General features: G+C 33.4%; 1 pseudogene; it reads left to right on the top strand.

The window, feature by feature from the left end:
* The first annotated feature begins 8,616 nt into the window (after nt 1-8,616).
* Nucleotides 8,617-9,570, top strand: LOC101708960 (olfactory receptor 2T33-like; annotated as a pseudogene).
* The last annotated feature ends 884 nt before the right edge of the window (nt 9,571-10,454 follow it).

Here is a 10,454-nt window from a genome sequence, read left to right as displayed (position 1 = left end):
GTGACCTGAAGACTTCTGGATGACCACTAGAATTAAGCTGGGAAAACCCAATGGTGTGACCTCATTGCTGGGAGCCTATATGATACTTCCATAACTCAATAAACTAATAAATCGAAGATGCTAAGGCATGGAAGATGTTGAAAACCTTGCCCAACTTTTAAAAGTACTAGAAATGGTTTGCCTGCTTTGATGAGACCTCTGCAATAGGCTCTAGTCTCCTGCTCAGTGTAAGATGCAATGCTGAAGGAAAACTCAAAGACAGGATTAAAGAGAAAAGTGGGAGCTGGGGTGGCCAATGGTGGATCACCAGTAAAAGGCCTGGTCAGTTTCAGCCACTGATTTATTATTGTTTATCAGTTGGGGTAAAGGTAAGCTACATGTAAGGATGTGTGGTTCCTTCAGTTACTGTGGAAACTAATGCAGGCAAGGATTTAAACAGAGTAGACAAGGCATTTTCAAATAAGAAGCAAGATAAGGGCTGGGGTCTTAGCTCAGTGGCACTTCATCTGCCTCTGAAGTGCAAGGTCCTGAGTTTGATACTCGGTGAAGATTTTTTAAAAAAGAAATTAGAAACAAGATAGACAAAATATATTGTTGTAATTAGTAACTGTCCTTCTAGTTATGAAGGTTTTAACAGTGGGAATGGAATTTGGGTGCGAGTTACTCTGACCTCAGCTGGTATGTTATCACAGATTGCGCTCCATAGCTTCACAGGCCATTTCTCTGGACTCAGCTGTGACTGCTAGCTGGTGGTGGTGGTGGTTATGTAGTGCTCATGAGGTGCTTCTGTGAGTCATGTAGCTTCAGTCAGACTCATTTCTTAAAAGTAAGCCAGTTAAGAGATTTAACTCTTTATAGCCTGCACTGCTTACAGCATGCTTTGGGCATAATATTGTGGCTTCTAACAAGTATGAATAAAACAAATTAGCTGAATGCTTTTGCTTCAGTCACTTAAAAATGCATGGTGATTATTTGACTGACTTATGATTTAAGAAGCCAGAAGAAACTATGTGTGAACTAAATATCTGGCAAGGAGATAATATACAGAATATATAAAAAACTCAATGAAAAAATGTATTTTCAAAAAGAATACATATTGAGGAATAGGGAAAAATAAGAACAAGATATATTACATAAATGTACAAATTCCCAATGATGAATGTCAGTGTAATGTATACCTAAAATGTAGCAATAAAATTAATGCAAAATATCTAAAACCAAAAAGAAGAAATAAATACTTGACCAAACATTCCTCAGTAAGAGACTTGATATAAGTTTGTTTTTTGGTATCTATATAATTTTATCATCTATAAATGGGAGATGAAAATAAATCCAGATTCATGAGCCTACCTAAAATTTTACATATAATTTTGAAGCAAATGTAGGTCACTAATTCCTCAGTACACTTTTTTGAGATACTGCTATCTATAACATTTATATGTTTGTGAGCTGAACTATTTTATAATTAGGATGTTATTTATTTTATTTGCCAGTATCATTATTAAATGGTTAAAGTTTTTCTCCCAAATTTGATTGACAAAATATAGGGTACAAAGTGATAAATGTATGCATTATATGATGACCCAATTGGAATAACTGCAAATTTATTAATAAAGATTTATCATTTCTTTTAGGTTTAAACATTTGAGGTTCTTTCTTTAGTTATTTTGAAATAAAAATACATTATTGTAAACTACAGTGATCTTACTATGTATCAGGATATCAAGAATCGGATTTACTCTCTTTCTAACTCTTCTCTCATTTCATCATGTGGACAGGTGCCCAGGTGATTGAATACAAAATTCAAATGCCCCTAATATGTCTGGGAAATAATAAGATGATTATAGAATATAATCCAACATATTGCTTACATCCCATCTACTTTACACGCATGGTATGGTCCAATCAATTATTGTTTGGTTAACTACCAGCATCATTTGGTTTCCTTTCTGTGGTTCAGCTTTGTAATCTTCTAGATTTAGGAAAAATTATTTCACTTAACATGTTAGGACAGTATGTCCTCTCATTACCAAGCATCAAAATAGAAGATAAGATATTCTGCTAGAGAAGGGAGAAAATGAAATAGGTACAAACATTTATTTCATATTCCTGGCTCTCCTTATTCTTTTTATGAGGCAAACGATAAATAATTCTATGGGAGAAGCATAATTATGACTTTATATAGATGATTAACTTGAGTCTCAAGGACTTCAGGAAACTTTTCCTGAATAATATAGTTGAGTTTTCGTGACTGGAAGAATACAACTGAGTATGTTCTTTGCAGAAGTACATCCTTTGGGTCAAGCTGTCTCTAAAATGCTGCATCTCCTGTGTAAACATCAGCACCATGAACATGTTGGATACTGAATACTTTCGTAATTCTGAGGAAGTTAACTTTCTATATCGTCTTATCTAACAATAGTATAAAGCAGGCCTCACTTCCAGTTAGTCAGGTCTTGATGTAAGCAAATGCTATCCAAACAAATCATTTTCTTCAGGGATTGAGTATCTTGAGATTTGGAAATAATCTGCCTTAACTAATAAATGGAGGAGTAATTTCATCATCTGTGTTCTTCTAAATATGTTCTTATTTTTAACGCCAGAGCCTGAAGCTGAGGACATTTTCATACTTTAGAAACATTCTTCTCAGCTAGTATCAGCAGCAGAGGCATTGGTGAGCACTACACATGGGCAAGGCCAGGGCTCTGGAACACTAGGTGCCCCTGGCACCATGAGGTTGGCCGGGCTGAGACTCTGACTCTGATAGCTCACACCTAGGGGCTGTTTTTGCTAAAGCTGCTGTCTATTTTATTGCCATATGAGGACTGTATCATAATCCTTAATGTTTTGACAATGAAGTATTTGTCTTTCACTTAATAACTTCGCAACAATTTCTTTTTACAGGCTGCAGCACAAGTTTTATGAACTTTGCAAAAAACAGCTGTGACTTTGAAATTTGGAAATACAACTTTTGCCTATATAGATCTTTTCCCCCTTTCTTTGGAGTCATGCCACAGAATGAAATCCAGGACACATAGAAGTCCTGCTTGCAAGGTGTAGGACTAAGTCTATGGAAAACAAATGTAATTATAGTACTGTTTAATTTTGTCCTGAAGTTAATTTTAAATGCATCCCAGCAAGTAATACATAGTATAATGACAATGTTAAATTCAGATTTACATACATAAACATAATAATTGTTTTGATAAGGCTTTAATTTTTACTGAAATGCTTTTTTCTGTGATAGTATTGTATAAATTCATCTTATCGTTTTACAATTGTGCAAACAATATTATAAACTTTTCGAGATAAGTAGGAGTTGTTCATTTCCCCACTCTATGTTAGAAGGAAGAATTTGATTTTGTCATTTACATTTTTTATGCTTTCCTCTGGAAACTATTATTTTTTGAGTAGATGAAAGCAATAGTTTCTATTATTTAAGAGGATGCTACTGATAACAAAACTCGATTAAGCATTCCATGTACAGTACCATAATTTCATAGAAACTCCATAATATGACCATTGTACCTGTTTTAAAACACTAACTGGAGATCTAAGTGTTGGATTTCCTGGATCATCCTGCTCAAGGTTTTACTGTGACTTAAGATACAATGCAGTCAGAAGTTCTTGATTTCGCTGGGTTAAATTAATATTTCTATAGCCATTTTATATAGTTTTAATATATCCATGAATTTATTAAAAGTGTTCCATGCATTCATTTTGCAGTAAGGAAATTTGGGGTATCAAAATAAAGCCTGATATTGCAACTGTCCAGAATTACTATGACAAAGAGAGTGCCTTATTGAACTAATTTATATTTCACCTGAAACTATCATTTGATCTAGTATACACACCCTTGCAAATCTTTTATTTTATCTTATTTTATATTTTTCTTTTCTTCTTCCTCACAATACTGGGGATCCAACTTAAACTAAACACAAGTGTGCTGTGCTGCTAGGCTCCAGCATGTCTGGTGGGACACTGTCAACATGGTAGTTCCAACAAAACTGGGAAAACTAACATGAACACAGGAAGTTCTCTCAGAACCCTGGCTGTGGTTTCATGCTGCATAGTTTTGGAACTGACTTCATCCCTTGATTTTCCAAGAAAAACTTAATGAAACAGGAAATTATTTGCTATGTATGAAATCTAAAATAAAAGCAAAGTCTGCCTCATTTCCTTGTGCTGACATTAGATAACAAAATAATAGATGTGTTGTGGGAAATTTTTCCTACAATTTTCATGCATTTTACAACTTAGTTCCCAGTTCTATAGCAGGTAGATGTGGATTGGTATGATTTTAGCCATAATGGTATGATTTTATCCATAAAATTGAGGAATCAAATTGCATAAAACCGTATTGATGCCAGAACACAAATTTTGGCCAGCAAGGTACTTTAGTTTATTGTATTTTTGTGAAGTTTGCAGCTTTGCTAAATCTGGGAAACCACACTGAAGTGGAGATGAAAAATACACAGTGGGCTTAAAAATCTTTGAGTAATTCATTTCCGCATTTCATGAAACTAGAAAATAAAAGAGAGCATTCTTTACTCTGTCTTCAGTGTGTATGGCAACAGGGTAAAAACCTGGCAAATCTTCTGAACTTGAAGTTGATTTTGATCTATAAAATTATAATTATGTTTAATTTTGTATAATAATCTTTTTGTGATTAAACATATTATACAATTTATATTTTAATTTGTTGCTGATAAATTTGAAAGAATTTAAGAATTTTTAATGTAAATTTTGATGATCCATTAACATTTTGCATAATTCCTCAATTATATTAGTATATATATGATAGCTTTTAAAAGTAATAGTCAAATAACTCAATGCCCTTACAATTGTTAAATTCACCATGTTTTGGGGGACCTGATATATATTCATAGGAAATTCATCAAAGGACGATGACATGCAGTCTAAGGAGATGCTGAAAACATTTTCTCTTACTGTCTTTTTTATTTAAAAAATAAATAAAATTATATTATGTGTTAATTCTGGATTATATGTTATTTTTCCTTCCAAAATATTTGTGTGGAAATTATCTATCCTGGGCTAATTTAAATAATATTTTAAGACAATAACTATTGCTAATTTGGGTATTACTAGAATGCCACACAGATTGTGATAATCATAAGGGTTGAATATGTTATAGTAGATGCCTTATTACATCCTACCTATGCATAGTAAAGTGGAAGCTTCTGCTGATTTTAATTGCCTAATTTTTTCCAACTAGTTATTAGATTTTGTTTTGTTTTGGTACTAGGGATTGAACTTGGGACTTGTGCTTGGGAGGCAGGCAGCAGCACCACTGAACTAAATCCCTGGACCCAACTACTAATTAGAGATACAGAGTTTCAAGGGTAAAGACTGAGCCTATAAATTCATACTTTAGTAGTCTTAAAATTAAACAAAAACGTTCTACTGTATTAAGGAAGATAATTTAGCAACAGCTATTTAATTTTTATGATATGCATTACTCAGTAAGTGACTTACATTTCTAGATTTGAGATTTCCTGCTGGTTAATGTGAAATATATAGGTATTTCTTTAGGAACTATAAAAATATACCTGTTTGTTCAGGGACTGAAATGCTTTATGACAGTGATTGTTTTAAAATTCTGGTAGTTTAAAATCACCTCCTTCAATTATAAATACACACAGATTTTTCAAATTACATTTCAGATATTTATATTTTGAAAATGACAGGGAAGCTGATTTTACCACAGATATCACTTGACTGTTCTAAACCAAGTGAAATCAAAGGAAGCTGAGGCCAGAAACATTCTACACATGTTTGTGAGTCTCCCAAGGCTAAAAAATTAAGGTAATTTAAAAAGTTGTTGGTGACCCACCCTAAACCTCATAAATATTTGCAAAAATGAATACTAACCTGTGGATTTGTAAGTTTGTCTTTTTATTGCAATAATTTAATTTTAGTCCAATAATAGCAAACTTAATGATGATTAGAGATATCATTTATATATCAACAATCTTCAGGTTTATCCCAATATTGTGCAGAACAATTAGATAAGAAAATCAATTAATATAAGGCATTAATATTAATTAATATAAGGCATTAATATTAAACCAATGGTGATAAAAAGTAACCCAAATACATAAGATGTAAAAATTGTATCAGAATAGAGTAACAAATTTATGATTACATCTATAAAACATTTTGGAAAAGATTGTTGCAATGTTTACAAATAATAAGATGTAGCAATATATATTAATTACAAAAAACAGAAGAATTTTTTTCCAATATAATATATCAAAATTTGCAAAAGTGGTAGGAGAGAAGGGGGAGAGGAGAAGCACAAAAATCAAGATGCTATGTGTATGTCTACCCACTTGCAAAGGTGATTGTATTCATTGTGTATCACAAACATGAATGAATAATTATTAAGATGTGTTATATACATCTACCAAGTCCCCATAATGAATGTGATCATTAATTACTGAAAACATGTAGTAATAAACATAAAAATTAAATAAAAATTTTTTAAAAGAAATGGAGAGGTAAAACATTAATGAAATTTAAAAAAATAGAAATAAAATGGTTTCTATCTGCCTTAATATCTTTAAGGGACATGTAAAACAAAAATTCTTTTCACTTTTCTATAACTAGTAATAATAACTGCCTAACATATCACCAAATTATTTCATATGAAATAATTTAAACTCAAATTCACAGCTGATGCCACTGAAAAAATAAGTAATGCATTTCTTCTGAAGGAAAACACTTTGAGATTGTTTATGAGAAATACTCTATCCATAGCTGACAGAATTATAGAAAAACTAAATATTCATATATATATATATATATATACTATATTTGTGTGAACTGCTACAAATGGAATGCAATGGTTAAGCATTATTAAACTGGTGACATATATAAGTATATATGTACATATATATGTGTATATATTTAACAGAGCTTGTTATTGAACAAGATTACATCAACTTTTATTTTGACTAAAGAAAATCTGAGCATATAAATGAAACAGAATATTAGTTGTATACATGGTCAATAAAATATGGTAATAGTCATTAAGATTCAGGTGTGTGCTTATAAATTTTGCTTTAAGTTAGTGAAAATCTGAAAAATGATTTGCTATAGATAGATTATGATTGAAACTCAAATATAATTCTCTTGGCAATCTCTATTGCTTTCTTCAATAATTGTAATTTGTGGGAAAATGTAAACCTTACACAGGTATGTGAAGAAAGTCATCCGTGCCTATGCCTGCATCTATCAATGAGCTGCATATAGGACAGAGATGCAAGTTGATAGGAAGCTACCCCTGGAATTGAATAAGATGTTTTGCTTATAGAGATGCTGATTATTCACACTAAATTTATGTGAAGAAGTTGGTTTGGATAAGTCTTATTTATTATTTTTGAATCCCAATCTTTAAAAAAGTATGATTAGTATAAGCTAGAAATCTTGCTAATAAAAATTTATATTCATTTAGGTTATATTTCTTTGTGAAAGTATTAACTTTCTTTACAATAAGCACTTAAACTCAATATTATTTAAACTATCTGTTAGATATAAATGTTAAGTGTTATAAGGGATCTCTGTTCACCAACACTCCTTTAATTAGGAAAGGAAGTCATGAATTACATGCTAGTTGGTGTTGTGGATCAGTATCCATGGTAAGCAGATGCTAGTATAGAGAATCAGCTCCTTGCATATTTGGAATAGAGAAATTTAGCCATTCTTGTTTTCCTGATGGCAAAGTATGGTTTAAATAGTTATGTGTGACAGTAAACCTTGATTGTCACCTTGATTGGTGTGAGCACAGCCTGGGAGCACAGTAACACACAATTCTGTATGTTCCTGTGTGGGTCATGGAGGCATGACCTTGAGGGCAGTATCTGGTCCCTAGCCCCACCCTCCCTGTTGGTATTTTCCTGTTCAGTTTCCTGGCCTCTATAATGTGAGAAACTTAGCTTCAAAAGGCCCCTGTACCAAGATTTTCCCACCATAGAGCCAGTGGATCAGGGCCTGAAACTTTGAAAGTGGGAACCAAATTAAATTTCTCTTTTAAGTTCTGTATGACAGTCATTTTCACCAGCAACAAGAAAGCTAATACATCAAATATTTTGTTTCCTTTGTTTTAATTTAAAATTTTAATTGTCATGGCACTGAAAGAAATTTTATGAAATTATCTTAAACCAGTATGTGAGAAGAAGTCAAAGGTCGTAATTGTGAGATACATTACATCAACATACACTAATATATATGAACACAAAACTCCTTCAACAGAGAAATACTCGAACTATAGCCAACTGGAATTAAATAATATTTTAAAGCTATGATTAAGTGTTGCATACTGGCAAAGTATTCTAAAGTACTAGGCATTTCATTTGGATTGGAGATAAATAGATACTTAGATAGCTAGATAATTAAAAATATAGTACAGCAACAGGAGATATGGACAACGGAATGCTTAGGCAAAAATTCTGGCAGCAAATGAAATACCAATTAGCCCTCTAATGTTGAGATTTTCTATTTCATTTGGCCAAGTATTTCTTTTAAAGCAAATTACAAGTTATTTTTAAGATCATATCTCACTTCTAAATCATTCCTCTTTCCTACAGTTTGATTAGAGTCATGAAATATTCAAATTACACCACAGGGGTGAACTTCATCCTTCTAGGACTCTTTGATCACACACAGCTCCACCAAATCCTGTTTTCTCTGGTGCTTGTGATCTTCCTTGCCTCCCTGGTGGGCAATAGTCTTTTGATCTTTCTCATCTGGGAGGACTCTCGGTTGCACACGTCCATGTACTTCCTGCTCAGCCACCTTTCCCTCATGGACATGATGCTGGTCCCTACCATCATTCCCAAGATGGCAGGCAACTACCTGCTGCACAAGCACTCCATCTACCCTGCTGGATGTGGGATGCAGATCTTCCTGTTCCTCACCCTGGGTGGCGGGGAATGCTTCCTCCTGGCATCTATGTCTTATGACCGCTATGTGGCCATCTGCCATTCCCTGTGCTAACACCTCCTCATGAGCAAGAAGTGCTGCTGGCACATGGCACCAGGCTTCTGGCTCCTGAGAGGGCTGGATGGGCTGATGCAGGCTGGTGCCACTTTGAGTTTCCCTTACTGCCATGCCAAGGAGATCAGCCATTTCTTCTGTGAGGCCCCATCCTTGGTGCGCCTGGCCTGTGCCAACACGGCAATTTTTGAATTCTTCATGTACATCTGTTGCATCCTGATGCTCTTGGTTCCAATGTTGCTCATCCTGGCCTCGTACACACTCATCTTGGCCACGGTGCTCCACATGCAGGCCCCCGAGGCCCTGAAGAAGGCCTTTACCACCTGTTCCTCCCACCTGGCCATGGTGGGGCTGTTCTATGGCACCATCATGTTCATCTACATGGGGCCCAAGTCCTCCCAGTCCCTGGGCCGTGACAAGGTGGTCTCTGCTTTTTACACCATCATCACTCCAATGTTAAACCCCCTTATATACAATGTGAGGAATAAAGAAGTCAAGGGGGCTTTGAGAAAGCACCTCCAGAAACACATTATGTGATCAGCAGGAGGAATATTTGCCAACCTGAAAGCAGTGGACATTTATAAAATATTAGTTTGTTTGTCCCATATACTTGTTCATTATATTGCATCAATTTATTTTGTTCTAATTTTTCCATTCTGCCTTTTTTTGTATTAATTAAATCAATGAAAAATTATATTTTCCTATTAGCACCCTTTGTAGCTGTGTATTTAGTCTGAAATAAGGGCATTAGCAATAAAAGAGAATAATTGGGGACCTGATTAATACACAATGTGTTGCACTCATATAATTTGTCTTTCTTTTATTTGAAAGAGGCATTTTCATTTAAAACATCTGTATGCCAACCTTTTCTTTTTTATTATTAATACATTTGCAGTACATAATGATTACATTCATTGTGGAGAGTTGGTACATGTACATAACACATCTTAATTCTTTTATCATTCCCTGTGAAACATTAATGGTAGTGGCAAAATGTTATTCTCAAACTACAATAAAAAAATAAGAGAATACAAAGTAGGGGCTACTTCAATATAATTATAATGAAATAAATTACAAATGAAATAAATAGTAAGAATAAATCTTTTAAGATATTTGCATGAAATAAGTGTTAAATATTTTCCAGGGAAATTTTTCTAAGGTTCTTTGCAAGTGAACAAAAATTATTTTAGAGTGGGCAAAAAGGTTTGACTACACAAATCTTAAAAGCTTGTGGATATTTGTAATGTATGAATGGAAAAAGTAGACATCTTCATTAATGAAACAAATATCACTAGTTAAAAATAATTTACATATGATTTTACCAAATTATTGAAATACATATCACTATAACTCACAATGATAATGTCCAGCAAGCACAAATATTCAAGAATTTTGTCTGTTGAGATAAAGATTTGCTTTTATTAATTTTTATATAA

This window comes from Heterocephalus glaber, unplaced genomic scaffold (assembly GCF_053883595.1).
Source record: "Heterocephalus glaber isolate CG9 unplaced genomic scaffold, H.glaber_assembly_v1.0 deba00001673, whole genome shotgun sequence".
Taxonomy (NCBI): Eukaryota; Metazoa; Chordata; class Mammalia; order Rodentia; family Bathyergidae; genus Heterocephalus; species Heterocephalus glaber.
This window is presented reverse-complemented; position numbering and strand designations above follow the sequence as displayed.